Below are 17,833 nucleotides of genomic sequence, written 5' to 3'. Positions count from 1 at the left end.
TACTGGCAAAAAATTCCCTCAATTTTTGTTTAAAAAATTCTTTATCTGTCCTTGACTTTTGAAGGATAATGTCAGTGGGGAGCGTTCTAAGTTAGTGGGTTTTTTTTCCTTTCAACACTTTCAATACAACACTATAGCACTTCATCCTTTTTTTTTTTCTGTGCTGTATGATCTTTAATTAAGTATAAAGACTTCCAATGACATCACCTAGAGACCGTTTTACCCACTGCTCTGTTTGGCCGCCCTTCTCTTGCCTCTCTTCAGCAATGGTGGGGTGGATACCCTCACCACAGGGAAGAGAAATCCATGATTTGTTGCCTTTGCCAATAACAAAAATGCTGGAGAGCTGGTGGCAAAGCTGTTGCCACTGGCATCTTTCATGTGAACGACATCAAAAGAACCAGGGTGTCTCTCTCTCGGTTGGTGATCATGCCAAGTCTTCCCAGGTTAGCACCTCTGGTCACCATACACAGATTACCAGGGTCAAACTTGATGAAATGCGTCATCTTTCTAGTCTCCAAACCAATCTGAATGGGGTCATTCATCTTGACGAGGGCATCAGGATAGCGGATGGTGCGGGCGAGCATCATGGGTCACCAGATGAGGGATTCCTTTTGTTCTCACAAAGTTCCTTCTCACTTTGCACAACTTATAGTTGGCGTCCTCAGGTGTAATCTGACACACAGCCAAGTGACCCTTCATGTCACAGATCAGACGGAAATCCTGCCCAGTCTTGTCAATGCCGACGACAGCCATAAAACCAACAGGGTAGTTTATATCAGGTGGGACCTTGCCATCAATCTCAATAAAATGTTCCATACAGATCTTCTTTACTTCATCTCCTGTGAGGGCGTACTTAAGTCTGGTCCTTAGGAAAATGATGAGAGGGAGACATTCTCTCAGCTTCTGGGGACCGGTAGTAGATGGACGAGGGGCAAACACACCGGTCAGTTTATCCAGCATCCAAGGCTTGGGAGCTGCTATAGGCTTCCGACGCTTCTTGGGAACACAAGCATGGCTGCACTAGGCATGAAAAGAGCTCCCTCCATCCTTTTCTTTCCTGCAGGGTTCCCAAACGGAAACTATATAATTCTTTCCTTGCTCCTCCACAGGTAAGTTATTTTCCTATGGCTTCTTTCAATTTTTTTTTTTTTTTTTGTCTAAGATTTTCTGTAGTTGGAATATGATATGCGTAGGTGTAGATTATGAGGTCTTGGTCCTTCAGTAAGTCTGTGCCTGTGGGCTGTGATTGACCAGGGCTTTTCAGCTCCCTTACCCCCTTAGGTCAGGCAGAAAGGTTCAAGGGGGCTACAGTTGGATATTTCCGTTCCCCTGAGTCCATGAGGCTCTGTGAAATCGCTTCTTTGGGGGGCAAGGCTTGTTAAAAGCAACAGAGTACTCGGGGTGTGTTCCAAAATGGCTCCTCTTTTCCTTCCCCTGCTGGAAGCATGAGGGGGGTTTTCTCTGGATCCTTACCGTAGAGTCTGGAAGGGCTCCTAGAGGGAACGCTCAGATGTACGAGGGGCCCCGTGGCGTTGCTAACTTTCAAACTTGTCCGCACTGAGCCTCCAGCAAGGTGTCAACCCCAGTACCTTCCCAGGTACTAATTCCTGGGAGATTTCTGCTCAGATAAGTTGTGATTCTCTGTACCTACCTGTCTAGCTCTCCGAATTTTGGGTCAGCCGGGTTGCCCTGTGACCTCAGTTCTCCGATGGATCTAAGGTTAATCGTTGATTTTCAGTTTGTTCAGCTTTTTGCTTGTTGTGTGAACGAAAGCGACTTCCAGTCCCCTCGCATGCTGGACTGGAGATGGGAAGCCAGAACACAGTGAATGACTTGCTTTTAACCACTTTAGGGTGTTCCCTGGTATATGACAATTATGTAGCAAGTATCTTGCTGATGGAAATTTCAATTGTTTCCAACTCTTTTCCTATTATAAATAATGCTGTTATGAGCATCTTTTTCTATGTCTTTTTGGACACACATGGATGAGTTTCTCCCAGGTAAATACTGGGAAGTGAAATCGCCAAACTGTAATAATTCACATCTGTCTTGGACTTGACTACGGAGTGCCAGACTGCTCTCCAAAATGCTTGTACCCATGTGCACTCTGGAGCAGCAAAGATTTCCTCTCATGAAATCCTCATCAGGGCTTACTTACCATTGTCAGACTTGAACATTTTGTCATCTGATGGGTGTGAAACAATTATTTTGTGGGTTTTGTTTGTATTTTCCTGACCACTAGGGAGGTTCACTCATTGAAGCAAAAATTCCTGAGCCTCTATCTTGTGCAGATCCTGATGTGGGCTTGGCTTGTGGGGGCACCTCCATGAACAAAACAGACAGAGCTCCTGCCTTCCCTGCCCTCATAGAAGTTTTTGTTCAGGCGTGTGTGTAGAGTGGGGTGAGGATTAGGAATAGAGAAGGGGCGGATTATGATTTTAAATAAACTGGTCAGGTAGGAGGTAAGGGGATTATCGTGCAGATAACTGAAGGAGAGCCACTCAGGCCAGGAACCTGGGAGAGAACAGGAGGCGGTGAGGTCAGAGAGGCGAGGGCAGGGACCGCCAATGCAGTTTCATAGGCCATCGTAAGGACTTTGCTTTTATGTATTTTTTTAAGATTTATTTTTTTTATTTGGGGGGGGGGCTCGAGCGGGGGGAGGGGCAAGAGAGAGGGAGACAAGCAGACTCCCTGCTGAGCGTGTAGCTTGATGTAGGTCTGGATCCTAGGATCCTGAGATCATGACGCGAGCTGAAACCAAGAGTTGGGCACCTAACCAGCTGAGCCACCCAGGCACCCCTAGGACTTTGCTTTTATTTTGAGCACTGCTGGGAGCCTATGGTGTTCAGGAGCTCACTGAGTATGTCCAGCTCCTGGCCCTCAGAACAAAGCACGATGACACTTTTCGGCTGTCTTAAGGATGTATTAGTCCATGTGACTAGCTCTGGCAGCCGAGTCTTGAGAATTCATTTTGGGAGCATTTAATTACCAGTGATAATCTTCTAGAGCTTTTTGCTCCTCTGCCATGGTGACCAGAAACATTCAAGATAGTGTTCTGAGCTGTAAGCCCAAAATCTCTGATCAGTGATGGTGATGACCAGCTCCCTGCTGCTGCCCGAGGTGGACGTGGCACATGAGAAAGAAACGATCACTATTTTAAATCACCGGGATGTTGGGGTTATTCGCCACCACAACGTAACCTAGGTCATCTCGACTGATACAGAGTCATTGTCAAGTTTTGAGCTGTGCGGCGGCATAATCTAACCTACACTTTTAAAGAATCACTGCTACCATATTGGAAAGAGACTACGTAGAGTGTTGGGCAGTTAAGAGGCTAAGGCCATAATCCAGGCAAGGGATGACAGCGACCTGGACTAGGACCGTAGCGGTGGAGGTGGTGAGAAGCACTCCGCTCATGCACGTTGTTTGAAGGCAGGGCCAACAGGATTTTTCTGATGGATTGAATGTGGATGTGAGAGACTCAAAGGTTTTAATCTGAGCAACTGGAAGGATGGGATTGCTACTGACAGATGGGGGAGACCTTGGGTGGGGCCGGTGTTTAGTTTTGGGTATGTTACATTTAAGATACCTTAGACATCCAAGTGGAGCTGTTGAGCTGGCTGTTGGCTACCTGAATCTGAGGTTCAGGAGGGAGGGCTGGGCTGCAGATGTACACTTGAGAGTGATCAGCAATTGGGTGGTCTTTGAAGCCATGGCAGTGAATGACATTAACAGGGGACTGAGTGTAGGTACAGAAAAGATCAATGACTGAGCCTGGGGGCTCCAACATTCGGAGGCTGGGGAGAAGAGAAGGAGTCATTGAAAGACACTGAGGAAGACTCACTTGTGAGGTGAGGGGAAAGCAGGAGGACGAAGTGTCCTGATGGCCCAGTAGAAAGAGCCTGTCAGGTAAGAGGTGGTCATCAGTTGTATCAAAAGCTCCCGATAGATCAAGAAAGTGGAAGACTGAGAACTGGCTCTTCTTTTTAGCAATGTGGAGCTCACTGGTGACGTCAGTAGGACAAGTTTTAGTGGAAAGGTTGAGTCAAAGTGAGATTAGAGTGGATCGAAAGAGAAGGGTAAAAAATTGGAGATAGCAAGTGTAGACCATTTTTTTGAAGATGTTTTGCTGCAAAAGGGAGTAAAAAATGGAGAAGTAGATCACAGGTAAAGTATAGTCAACAGAAGGCTCAAGGTCAGAGAAAAACATGTTATTTGTATTCCAATAGGAGTGATCCAGCAGATGGTAAAAAAAAATGATGTAGCAAAGAGAGGGGAGAAATGCTGAGTGATATTCGTGAGTAATGGGAGGGAAAGGGGTCAAAGCGAAGGGCTAGGCTTCCAAAGGACGGTTGGTGATTCATCTGTAATAGCAGGCAGGAAGCCGGCGGGTGGGATTCAGATGCGGATAGATAGATGTGGGGAGTGAGCAGTCTGAGGACTTTCTCTGCGGATGACGTCAATATCCACGGTGACCTCGGAAAGAAGGGAGGGGGTGTTGGAGGTTTGAGGAGAGAGGAATGGATATGAGATTACTGGCTGGAGCACTGGGGGAGAAACGAGCCTGGGTAAGTATGCTATGCTTGCCAAGGGCATGAAGAGTCCACTTGAGGTTTGTGGTCGTGAATTTAAAATGAAACCGGGCAGTGTGATGCCAGACGCATTTGGCTGGGCAGGTGCACGTGCCGAGCGGGCAGCATGTTGGAATTGTCACCAGGGCTGTGGTTTGGTTCAGGGAATATTAGGAAGTAAGGGAGCAAGCTGCTGAGGGTGTGTGCAAGGTAGGGGGTACAGTGCCTGAGCATGGGGTGCAAACAGACACGGAGGAGAGAGAGGGCATGGAGGCACTGGGGATATGGTATTAGGACCAACTCAGATTTGTTTTAGGAAGACAAGAATCTGAATTCTTCGCCAACACAGATACACACCATTATGTATTTATGGTCTCATCCCATGTTCTCAGAAAATACTCAAAATTTAAACAATGCCTATAGCTTCTTTGTCTACTTCCTATTGGTCTCTTTTAATCTGCATTAACATTAATATAAACATTATAGGACAAAGAACTTACTTTAAATGAGATCGCAAAAATTGATTTGATAATGTTTCAGTGACTTTAAGTAGTTTCTTTTCTCAAAGTCCTACAACCAACTTCATTCCAAAGTTTTCAAAGATTTACACTTGACAATGGTCAGTGCCGAAGCTCAGATCTGCGAGGTACGCATAGTGGTTCTAAGTGAACTCAATCTTACATTGAGCTAAGCAGTGTCCACAGTCAACCCTGAGGGCTTTACGTGCATTCTGTAATCCCCACCACACCCCTTCGTCCTGATTCAACAAATACGCCTGTCCCTGTGAAGCTTACGTTCTAGCAGGCCCTAACAATAGGTCTCAATCCTCTTTACCAGTGACCGTGAGCACTGAATCCAAGGGCATGTGGCTATCAACTTTCTCCTAAAATGCAATTAATAATAAACTCTCAATCAAATCACTGTTCTGGCGAAAAAGGCCACTGAGGCTTAGTAGTAATTTTTTGTTCTGCTATATTAATCTGCTAATTAATTAATTTAAGCAGCTTAAAGTGTTAAGGCAAAAGAAATGGGCAAGTCCAAACGCAGCGAGCATGGACGGTTTATACATGTCATCACTTTCGGTTCACAAAGGGGCGGGTCCCCCTGGAGTTGAGGATGCTCACCCCCAATGTGACTCTATTTAGAGACAGAACCTTTAACAGAAATGACAGAGGTAAAGGGAGGTCTCAAGGATGGGGGCCTCATCCAACAGGACTAGTGTCCTTATAAGAAGAGGAATCGACACCAGGGTTGTGCACACACAGAAAAGGCCATGTGAGGACCCAGAGAGAAGACAGCCATCTATAAGCCAAGGGGACAGATCTCAAAAGAAACCAGCCCTGCTGGCACCTTGATCTCAGATCTCCAGCCTCCAAGACTGTGGGAAAATAAGTTGCTGTTGTTAAGCCATCCAGTCTGTGGTATTTTGTATGTGAGCCCTAGCAAATCAATATAAGGACATTGTGTTAGCTAAAATGAGCCAGTCCCAAAAAGGCAAATACTGTTTGATTTCCCTTATATAAAGTTCCTAGAGTGGTCAGATTCATAGCAACAGAAAGTGAAATAGCAGTTGTCAGGGGCTGGGGGAGAGCAAGATGGCAAATTGTTGCTTAATGGCTACGGAGTTTCAATTTTGCAAGATTGCATCTTGCAGGTGGAGGTTGGTTGCACGACATTATGACTATACTGAACACTACTGAGCTGTGCACTTAAAGACGATTAAGATGAAATTTTATGTTATGTGTGTTTGACCACAATTAACACACACACACACACACACACACACACACACACACACACACACACAAAAGAAGCTGTTAGAAGGATCATCTGTGTGTATTGAAACTGCCAAGAATGAAGACAGGAGACTGCACAAAGGTTTGTGTTTACTGGACACAAAGATTCTTCTGCGGCTGATTGTTCTTATCCTTCCCCTACTTTTCTGTTGTGTTATTCGTCTTTCTTGAATAGATTTATAAACTTCTTTGATATGTTTTTATCACTAATCCTGCCATGGTTATTGGAATTTCAATCTTTTCCCCAGTATGTGATTTCCACTTATTTTTTTTTCTTTAAGATTTTATTTATTTGAGATAGAGAGAGCAAGAGCAGGGGAGCAGAGGGAAAGGGAGAAGCAGGTCCCCTGCTGAGCAGGGAGCCCAATGCGGAGCTCGATCCCAGCACTCTGAGATCATGACCTGAGCCGAAGGCAGACCCTTAACTGACTGAGCCACCCAGGAGCCCCAATTTCCACTTATTTTAATGTAAACGATCATAAGTCTTTGATATTATTTTAGTCAAATATGTCTTTGTCCAGTTTGTGTTTTTTAGGTTTTGTTCAACAACTTCGCACACATTTTATTCTAAACTTTGTGCAGTTTTGCAATGCATCCTGAGTCTTTAACGCCTACTATTTGATTTCTGTATTGGGTTTGGTAGTGCATTTACATGAGTATATTATTAGGGGCCTCTAAAAGAAGTTTAAGATTTATTTTGTTCTATTTGAGAGAGAGAGCGAGAGAGCACGTGCATGAGTGCAAGAGGGAGGCGGGGGGGGGGGGCGGACGGAGAGGGAGAGAGAGAATCTCAAGCAGACTCCATGCTGAGTGTGGAGCCCATCTCACAACCCCAAGATCATGACCTGAGCCGAAATCAAGAGTCAGACGCCCAGCCAACTGTGCCACCCAGGGGGCCCTGAAGATTACTATTTCAATATGTATTGAAATACTTAATTGCTAAGGTCTGGTTTTACTCAGTTGTTAGTTTTTTTTGACACAATCCATTCCAAAGGACACCATCCACGTTAGGCACCTCAAGGATGCTGCTAACACCACTGTTGAAAAGCAGGCTGCCGGGCCGGAGTTCCCGAGGAAGCAGCTCTGAGCCTCGGGGCTTTGCTGCACAGTGCGAGGGACACCCTTCACCCCTTCCCTGCTACGTGCACCCACAGGGCTCCCGGGACCAGGACAGGGCTGGGCCTTCAAGGAATGAACTGGGCCAAGTAGGTTTGCCTGTCTCAGGAATTTTAAGTAGGAAACACTGAAGTCCTGAGGTGGTTGACAGAAGCAGCTATAGCTGATAAGCCACCAGCTTCAGAAACCTAGAGAAGCCACAGGAGGCCACAGGGAAGCCACAGTCATGAAGGAGCTGAGATGGTGAGAAAGCAGACACTGTGAAGAGAAGGGAAGCTACACGGTGAAGGGTGAGGAGGCCGGCAGGCGGGAGGGAGGATGGGGGGCAGTGATAATGTCCTGGGGCCCTGACCTTTGTGTGGCCCCGCTTCTAGTCCCATAGCTCCTGAAGTCACTCAGTTCGGCTTTGCCTGGGCTCCCATCTCCTGTTAGTTGACATGCGGATTGAGTCTGTTTCTTACAATGCAGAGAACAGAGCTGAAATGCTCTTTATAAAAAATAGGCTTTTTCAGAGTAGTTTAAGGTTTGCAGTAAACTTGAGCAGGAAGTGTAGCGTTCCTATATACCCATACCCTTTCCCCCTACTCCAGTCTTCTTTTATTAACAACTTGCATTAGTGTAGTCCATTTGTTTAACTGATGAACCGATATCAATATATTATTTATTAACGAAAGTCCATAGTTTACAGTAGGGTTCGTTCACTTTGTGTTTTATAGATTCTGTGGGGTTTTAGCAAATGCACAATGGTATGAATCCACCCTTATGAAATCATACTGAATAGTTTCACTGCTCTAAAAATCCCCTGTATTCCACCTGTTCAGCCTTGTCTTTCCCCCATCCCTGGCAACTGATCTTTTTACTTTCTATTCTAGAATGTCTTTTCCAGACGTAGTTTTGCCTTTTCCAGAATGCTGTATAGTTGAAAGCACACAGTAACCTTTTTCGGATTGGTTTCTTTCACTTAGTAATGCCTGTAGGGTTCCCCCATGCCTTTTTAGGGCTTGATAGCTTAGTTCTTTTTAGGGCTGAATAATATTCCACTGAATGGATGCAACATAGCTTGTTTATCCATTCACCTATTGAAGGATATTTTGGATGCTTTCATGTTAAAATGCTCTTTTTAAGATTAAAGAGAGTAATTATTCTGGAAGTTGGAGTATTAGAAGGAGATATTTGGGGTTCATATTTGAAATTAAGATATTTTCAGTTGGGGATTCTGGGTGGCTCAGTTGGTTAAGCATCTGCCTTCAGCTCAGGTCATGATCTCAGGGTCCTGGGATCAAGCCCCACATTGGGCTCTCTGCTCAGTAGGGAGTCTGCTTCTCCCTCTCATTCTCCCTCTGTTCTTTCTCTCTCAAATAAAAACATAAAATCTAAAAAAAAAAAAAAAAAAAGATGTCTTAAGTGTTGAATGAAAAGGAGGGAGGCATTGAGTCCCCCAGACATGTCCAACATAGACACTGAAGCTTGAATGGCAGAGGATGAATTTTGTTGTTTCCTCTGGTTTACAGAGTTTCTTGCCTGTTTGCTCTGTTTGTAAATATGCCTTAGATTGAAGAAATGCATTTTGGTGGCAAATAGCACCTGCTTCATCAATGTTTAAGATTAAATTCTGGGGGTACCTGGGTGGCTCAGTTGGTTGAGTGTCCGACTCTTGATTTCAGCTCAGGTCATGGTCTCCGGGTCGTAGGATCAGGCCCCGAGTCAGGCTCTGTGCCCAGCAAGGAGTCTGCTTGTTCCTCTCCCTATGCTCTTCCCCTCACTTGTGCTTTCTCTCTCAAGCAAATAAATAAAATATTTAAAAAAGATTAAACTCTGGATTCCCAAATAAAATGTTAGAATCTGAAATGTATTTCCTATGGAATCTCCCTTCTGAGGGCCCCTTTGTGATCAAGTCCAGTCTTCTTTGTTTACCAGTTAGACAAAATAGGGCTTGTGGATAATTTTAAACTCCCCATTACTCTGCCCTTATTCTCGCTAGAAAACTATATCTTTCCTCCAAGGTAAATCTAAGTAATTTACCAAAGATGCGGAGGAAATGTTTATCTTGAAATGCAGCTTCCCCCAGGGTGGAGTTCGCTGGCTCTCTGGCTCACTCGGTTAACAGTGGACAGCTGTTTATAACAGGAACTGTGGAATAGCACGTCTCAGTGCGATGGCGGGCAGACAAAGGAGGAGGACTGCGAACGATCAAACTTGGAATTGGGCCAGGACAATGAAAATCAGCATCTCCTCCCCTTAATTCTTTCAGGAAGCCCTATGAGGCTCTTCAATGACCACATGTGGTCAGAAGTCAGATGTTGGGTTTAGATCTTATCCAGAAGACACCCGTTGCCCCCGGACAGCATGCTGTGGCATTGGCTGGCTAAGCATGACTCAGAGTAGAGCGTCATTCCACTGGATCTGATGCGGTTCAGTGGAGCAGGGTTTCCTTGAGATCTATCTATAGGTGTGCTGGGATACAGACCCGCTTCTACTTTGGTTGAAAGAAAATTCATCAGAGACTGGAGTTGAATGCACAACCTCACCTGCTCCACAGTCGCTCATGTCCACACAGGAAAGGGGCTATGAGTTTTGGAAAGCAGTTTCCCTCTTGTACACGTTTGCATGCGTGACACGTGCCTTCTGCAATAAGTACTGTAATCACCCATTTCTCCAGTTCAGCGCAGGGATTTTCAAAGGCTCTATCAGGGGTTACTTACTTGGCTTGAGGGAAAAGCCTGGAGAGGGAGCGATTTCGATGTTCAACACATCATGAAGCACAACCCCGCGGTGGGTAAACCCAACGTGCGTGCTGAGCGTGCGCAGACATACCACGGTGTCGGCTCTGCTCTTGCTCAGCCTGAGAAAGTACAATGGGAGGTTGCTGAAGCTCGGACGGGCTGGCGTTTGCGCGGCAGACACTTGGAAGGCCATTTCAAAGAAAATGCCTAGAAACGAGCTTCAGTCTGTTACCAGGCTTGATAAAGCACCCCAGTTTTGCTGAAGGCATTTTAGAGGAAAATAATTTACTTGTTCTAAAGCTCGAGTACTTCTGGTGAATTATGAAGGCTAGTTACCAGCCATATGTTCAAAGAACGTGAATTCTTCTTTTTTAATTATAAAAATTATACATGCTTGATACGAAGAGAAAAAAATCAAACAGAACAGAGTAGAATGAAACCAAAAGTGTGTCTCCTGTTCCCTCCTTATTCTTCATTCCATGCCCGCTGGACTCACTCGAAATGTTTTCTGGTGAATATGTTTTTAGACATCTTTGAAGCATATACAAATTTTGTCCTTATAAAATACAAATAGGGGCCGACTGGCTGGTTCAGGGGGTAGAGCATGTGACTCTTGATCTGGGGGTTTTAAGTTTGAGCCCCATGTTGGGTGTAGGGCCTACTTAACAAAAATACATAAAATTATACTCTGCCTAATTGTTCTGTGACTTGCTCTTTTCATTTAACTCTGAATCCTGATTATCATTCTATATCAATTCAGATTTACCTAATCCTTTTTGAAAGCTATAAAGTATTCCATTGTATGTTTGTACTATATTTAAACAGTCTTTGTTGGTGGATGTTGGCGTTTTTTCCGGGTTTTCACTATTATAAATAATGTTGCAATTATATATGTGTTTGTATATATTTTTGTACATTTATGCAAGATTATTTGTAGAATGGCTTTCTAGAAGTGGAATTTCTGGGTCAAAGGGTATGGATATTTGACCTTTCCATAGGTGGTTGCCAAATTGTGTTCTAAAAGAGGGACTGATTACATTTTTACAAACAGTGCATCAGAGTACTTGTTTTCCCACATCCTCATCAATACTGGGTATTATGAAGTTAAAAATTTCCCCTAATGTGAGAGATGATTTTAATTTGCATTTATTTTATTATGATTGAATCATGTTTATTGAACATATTTCTCTGTGAATTTTTCGTTCATATTTTTTTCCATTTTTCTGATTTAAAAAAAAAATCTGTAAGAGCTCTTTGTATTAAAGAAATTAGTACTTTAGGGGTGCCTGGGTGGCTCAGTCAGTTAGCACCTGCCTAAGGCTCAGATCATGATCCTGGAGTCCTGAGTTTCCTGCTCAGCGGAAAATCTGCTTCTCCCTCTCCCCCTCACCCTGCTCTTGTGCTCTCTCTCACTCTCTCTCTCAAATAAACAAATAAAATATATAAAATAAAAAATATAAAATAATAAAATAAAAAAGATTTTATTTTTTTAAAGATTTTATTTATTTATTTGAGAGACAGAGAGAGAGAGAGAGCGCCAGAGAGTGCAAGTAGGCATAGTGGCAGGCAGAGGGAAAGGAGAAGCAGGGATCCCAGGACCTGGGATCATGACCTGAGCCAAAGGCAGACGCCCAACAGACTGAGCCACCCGCGCACCCTAATAAAATCTTTAAAATAAATAAAATCTTTAAAGAAAAAAGGAAGTTAGTACTTTATTATAGGTGTTGTTTATTTCTTGCATTGTTGTGGGTTTTTTTGTGCTTTATAGAAATGTAAAATATGCATACATAAAATTTATTGGTGTTTTTCCTTTATGGTTTCTGGGTTTCCTGTCATGCTTAGAAAAACTTCTTCAGTCCATGATTTGAAAAAAATTCTGGTATTCCTCTAATCACTTTCATGATTTCATTAAAATAATCATAAAATATCTGACATATACAAAAGAATAAACATAACCTATATGTGGGTTACAGAGGACAGTAATAAAATAAACTCCTAAACTCACCCTAACAAATAGTGGTTCAATGGGTCTTACAGAATCCTGTAGACCACGGTGAGGTTTCTGTAATTTTAAAAAAGATTTGTTTATTTATTTGAGAGAGAGAAAGAGACAGCTGGGAGATGGGAAGAGGAGAGGGAAAGGAAGAGAGAATCTCAGACTCCCTGCTGAGTGTGAAGCTCAATGAGGGTTTGATCTCATCACACTGAGACCATGAAATCAAGAGCTGGATGCTTAACTGACGGAGCCACCCAGGCACCCCACTGCCTTTTTTTTTTTTTTTAAGTTATCTCTACACCCAACATGGGACTTGAACTCATGACCTTGAGATCAAGAGTTGCATGCTCTACCAACTGAGCCAGCCAGGGGTCCTTCAGTGGTTTCATTTTTTACATTTAAAAAATATCCATCTAGGGGCGCCTGGGTGGCTCAGTCGTTAAGTGTCTGCCTTCGGCTCAGGTCATGACCCCAGGGTCCTGGGATAGAGCCCTGTGTGGGCTCCCTGCTCGGCGGGAAGCCTGCTTCTCCCTCTCCCACTCCCCCTGTTTGTGTTTCCTCTCTCGCTGTCTCTCTCTGTCAAATAAATAAAGTCTTTAAAAAAATCCACCTATAATTTTGGGGGGGAGGGATTTAGAATAAAATAAATCTAGTTAAATAATTTTTTTCTTGAAGATTTATTTATTTGAGAGAGTGTGTGAGAGAGAGAGGGAGAAAGCAGGAGGAGGGGCACAGGGAGAGGTAGAAAGAGAATCTTAAGCAGGTTGCACTTCCAGTGCAGAGCTTGATCTCACAACCCTGAGAGCACGACCTGAGCTGAAATCAAGTATCGGACAACTAATCACCCAGGTGTCCCTAAAGAATTTTTTTTCCTGCATTTTTTCCCCTATATAGTTATCTGGTAGTCCCAACATCATTTATTAAAAAATTCCTCTTTCTCCTGCTTCTTTTAGATAGCGGTACTATGTCCCTGATGTGACCTCTGTATACAAAATGAAATCACTTCTACCTGTAGTAAGACACATAAAATAATTAACAAAAGTCCTTCTTGATATTTTCAAATTCGATAACCAAAGTAATCCCCATTTTCTAAAGCTTGCTGAAAAGAGAATAAGGAAATTCTTTCTAATTTCATAGTGGGGAAAAAAACCCACTAGATATTTGACCTCTTTCACCTTGACCAAGTTATTTAACTTCTCCAAGGCCCAGTTTCTTGACCTTTATGATGGAGATAATGATATACCTCATGGGCTGTTGTCAGGACTAAGTGGACCAAGGAATATAACACGCTTCGCATGCACTTGGGATGTAGTAAGCTTTCAGTCAATGGTTTAATAGTTGTCTTTATTAAGACATATTGTTATTACATTACCAGCCTCTCAGGAAGGCCGTTCTCTCCAGCTTTATGGCTGGGCCACAATTCTTGCATGGGATTGTTGTAGTTAAAGAGATCTAGTTTGCTAATTTTATGGCACAATACAATAATATTATGCTTTGTAACAATGGGAAATCTTGAGACTTCTAAATCTACATTTTATTTTGAAGTAGGCTCTACGTGCCCCACGTGGGGCTTGAACTCCAGACTGGGAGATCAAGAGTCACATGCTCTTCCAACAGAGTCAGCCAGGCACCCTTTAATCTACTTTTTTTTTTTTTTTTTAGAGAAGGAGGGGAGGAGGCTTAGAAGGAGAGGGAGAGAGGGAATCTCAAGCAGACCGTCTGCTGAGTGCAAAGCCCGTTGTGCAGGTCGATTCCACAACTCTGAGATCATGACCGGAGCTGAAATCAAAAGCCAGATGCTCAACCAACTGAGCTGGCCAAGCACCCCAAATCTATATTTTTATAGATAAATGAATGTGATGGCAAGCCCTAATACTAGAATAAGTGTGGTTTGCTGATCTTGAGAGCCTCTCTCCTCCCTGCTCACTGGTAGTGTAGGATCCACAGGCACCTTCTGAAAAACTGTTGTCCATTTGCCCACCATAGGGCTGAACCTTTATTAGAAAGACTGTTCTTGTAAGTGTAGATTGTGATGGACACTGAAGCCATCTAATACACTTTACTCCTCATTATTTCCAAACTGATGTTGAATAGTTCCATCATACCTAGGATGTCCAGAGCCGTTTACTGAATTTATTATGTTGTAAAATTCAGTTCTCACATTATTAGATATATAATGAGGTATTAACTACTTTTCCCATTTCATAGCTGAAGGAGTTGCAGCAAGGGAGGGTTTTTCTTGCTAAAAGTTACTCAGAAAGGTAATGGCAAGGACCCATTTTTTTTAGATCTCTTGGGTCATAGTCCAATGATATCTGCTAGTCCAAATTATTCTTAAAAGAAACTGCTGGATGTGGAAATTATAATCTGAATAGATATTCCAAAGAGAAAATTATCACTTTATTTGAACTAGATGAGTGAATTATTTTGCGCTGTGTTCTATCCCTTAATTATTCTATTATATACAGATCTGAACTCCTTCAGGGAGAGTGTATGGTGTAAGGACACCAATAAGCATTTACAGTATATTAACAAACCAACAATAGGTTGATGATTCGCCCTGGATTCATGCCAGGGTGTGTGAAAGAACTCAATAAACATGATATGCATTTCAAAAACTGCTAGTCATAATTAAAATTTCCAAACCCCTCATTCCTATAAATTATATTAAATAGAATATGAGCATTTGGCCTGCCCCTCACTCCCCTTACAGCACCGTCGACCCTGTGATTACCAGCCTTTTGGGAAGTGGGACAGAATACTAGGTTTCTCAAAGGAAAAGGGTGATATTTGGATTTTTAAAAAAGACTTTATTTTTCAAACTTACGGCATAGAGTTGTGCGCACTGCTCTCTCCCTAACATTCCTTCTGCGACTGGGGTTCTAGTCCCTTCTTTATTCCTTGATGAGACTTTCCAGGCTTTTCCTCTTTATTATATTCTTTTCAAACACGCAGCGCGACCTGCGAATTTCTTTTTTCTCTTTCTTAATCTTCCGCTATAGACTTGTTTTGAAAACGTTCATTCTCATCAGAATTTCGAGAGTCCTTAAGCGAATCGTTGGCACCCACTCCGTGTCCCCCCTCCCAGGAATATGAGTCCGCGTCTGAAGTGGTTGAAAAGGCAAATTGTGACCCTGGTAATAGCAAGAGCAGCGGGACTCGGGCCAATCGCGCCCGTGGGACCAGACCGCAGAGCGCCGCCACCCCGGCTCCGCACAAAGACGCGCCCCGGTGGGGGGCCCAGCCCACCGCCCGCCGCCGCCCGGAGCGCGCGCTAGAGCCCGGACCGCGGCGTCGGCACAACCCGGCCGCTCCCCTCCTTCTCTCCTGCTCTTTTTATTAGAAAGGAAAAAAAGAGAGAGGGACAGAGAGAGAATGAGAGAGCGCAAGAAGTCCCGCCCCTCCGCCCGCCCTCCGCCTCCCATTGGCCCAACTTCCGCGCGCGTCACCACGGGAGGCGCCAATGACGAGGCGCGATACTGCGAGGTGGGCCGGACCCGAGCGCGGAGTGGGCGGTGGGTCGGTGCAGCAGCCCCGCCGCGGCTCGGCCACCATCGCCGAGGCGCCGCTGCTCCCACAGACGCTCGCGAGCCGTCCCCCGCGCTCCCAGCCTCCTCTTCCTCCCGCACGCCCGAGACGCTCGCCTGCCTCGGGTCTCGCCCCCGCCTCCGCCTGCCCCGTGCTCTCCCCTCGCTCGCCTCCCACATTGTCTCTGCCTCATTTTCTTTCCTAGTTGAGGAAAAAAAAAATCACCATCATCCTCAGGGAGCCCCTCGCCCTCAGAAAAACAAAACCAGACATGATCCTGGGCTCCCGCTCCTGAAGGACTGGCCGAACGAGGAGCAGGGAGCTAGTGGAGACCGCCCCAGAGGTCACGGGAGGGAAGCCCCCGCAGCCCCCGGCCCTGTCCCCGCGGCCGGCCCCTCCTCGGCCCGAGCCCGGCGGTCCCCAGCCCCGCGGGCCTCCCGCCCCGTCCCCCACTTTCCCGGAGCCGGACGAACACACCTCCATTGATGGTGTAGCGCATTCGGGGAAGGTAAGTCTCCAACTTGCCGGCGCGTGGCAGCTGCCTTCTCTCCCGGCCCCTAGTCTTGGGCACGGGCGTGGGGCGGCAGGGGGTCGGCGTGGACTCCTCGGTCAGCCGGGAGCCAGGAAGGGGAGGCCGGCGTGAGAGCCGCGCGCCTCCGCGGGGGACGGGAATAAAGGGCCGGGGACTTCTTCGGCCCTGCCCGGGCCAGGTAACTGTCCCACTCGCCTTTCGACTCCTGTTCTTTCTTTGCTGCTTATTCATGCTCTTGTTTGACTTGTCTGAGGTTAAACTGTTTCATGTGACTAAATTATTGGTTGAACTGGGGGTTGGGGTTGGGGGGGAAGGAAAAGGAAGTCAGGGACCCAAACTGTAAATTTCTTGAATGTTTGTGGATTTGGGGGTCTTGGGGGAGGACTTTTATTAAAGTATTATTTTCACATTAAGGAAAGATTCCTTCTTTGTGTTCTACATCTCCAGTTCTCTGCTCTGTGTGATCACTAAATTATGAAACCCCAAATCACTTGCAGCAGAATAAAATTCTTACTACCATGTTTGAGTTCTGCTCTCTGAAAGAGAGTGGCTTCTAGTTTTATTTATTTATTTTTTAAGGTTTTGGAAAGAAGAGAGGTAGTGTTACATAGATTGTGTGTGTGTGTGTGTGTGTGTGTGTGTGTTGGGAGGGGGAAAGTATTGCAGGTTTCCTTTGAAACTGGTTGCTTGAGAAGTTGTTGAAAGGAAAACAAAATGATTCATTGTTGAATTGTCATTTTCCTGTGCCTCTTTTCCAAGGTTTGCTTACAATTTTTCTGGATTACAGACTTCAAACATTGATTTAAGCAAAATGTGTCCTTGAGAAACTGGGTGCTTTAAATGTTTCAGTATGTGTTGCTATTTTAAGGGACATTTAGAAAGTAGTTTTGTATGAATCCTGAAATAGCTTTCCCCAAAGCAAATTTTTTAAACACAAAAAAGATAACTAGTAAAAGGGAAACTTGGTGAATTACAAAACAAACATTTTGATGTGACACAAATTAATGCATCCTATGTTTAGATATGAAACAGTTTTGGTAATTGCTTTCCATTTAAAGAGAGACCTTTTTGTCTGATGTACACTGGTTTCTTTAGTCTCAGTCTGTTGGGGGAGGGGAGAGAGGATGGATCTATACAATAATAAAATCATCTTTGGGTAGCTATTTCCTTCCATGGATTTGCTTGCTGAGTTAATTCCACTGTAAATTATAAACCAGTTTTGATTTTGATGGCCTGGATGGAAAGCTGGCTTCCAGCTCTCCCTGTTGTTGTTGAGGTCGAAGGGAAAAGAGACAGAGGCAGGCAGACACACACACACACACACACACACACACACACACACAATACCAGGCTGAGGGCTCATTGTTCTTCCATACACACATTCATTCTCTCTCTCCCATATTTGGGACTAGGTTTGCACAGATAAACACAGCTCTTTTTTGGGAGAGAGGAGAGAAGATGGGGGAAGGGTGGACGCTTTTCTTTTTCAGCTTTCTTTCACCCATCTCATGTCTGGCCTTCTTTTTGCAACCTTCTAAGAGGCAGAAGAGTATATCGGAAACTAAAGG

At 44.6% G+C, this 17,833-nt stretch overlaps 1 protein-coding gene and 1 pseudogene across 1 annotated transcript in view; one reads left to right on the top strand and one right to left on the bottom strand.

The window, feature by feature from the left end:
- Positions 1-219: 219 nt before the first annotated feature.
- LOC113270674 (40S ribosomal protein S4, X isoform-like) lies at positions 220-15,760 on the bottom strand (annotated as a pseudogene).
- The window catches only part of RERE (arginine-glutamic acid dipeptide repeats), a 409,522-nt gene continuing 407,429 nt past the window's right edge, over positions 15,741-17,833 (top strand). Inside the window, exon 1 of the mRNA XM_044391460.3 lies at positions 15,741-16,241. The gene's annotated coding sequence lies outside the window, so the exon portion shown is untranslated. The remainder of the gene's footprint in view (positions 16,242-17,833) is intronic.

This window comes from Ursus arctos, unplaced genomic scaffold (genome assembly GCF_023065955.2).
Source record: "Ursus arctos isolate Adak ecotype North America unplaced genomic scaffold, UrsArc2.0 scaffold_32, whole genome shotgun sequence".
Classification (NCBI taxonomy): Eukaryota; Metazoa; Chordata; class Mammalia; order Carnivora; family Ursidae; genus Ursus; species Ursus arctos.
Note: the sequence above shows the minus strand (reverse complement) of the source record. Positions and strands in the feature narration are given on the sequence as shown.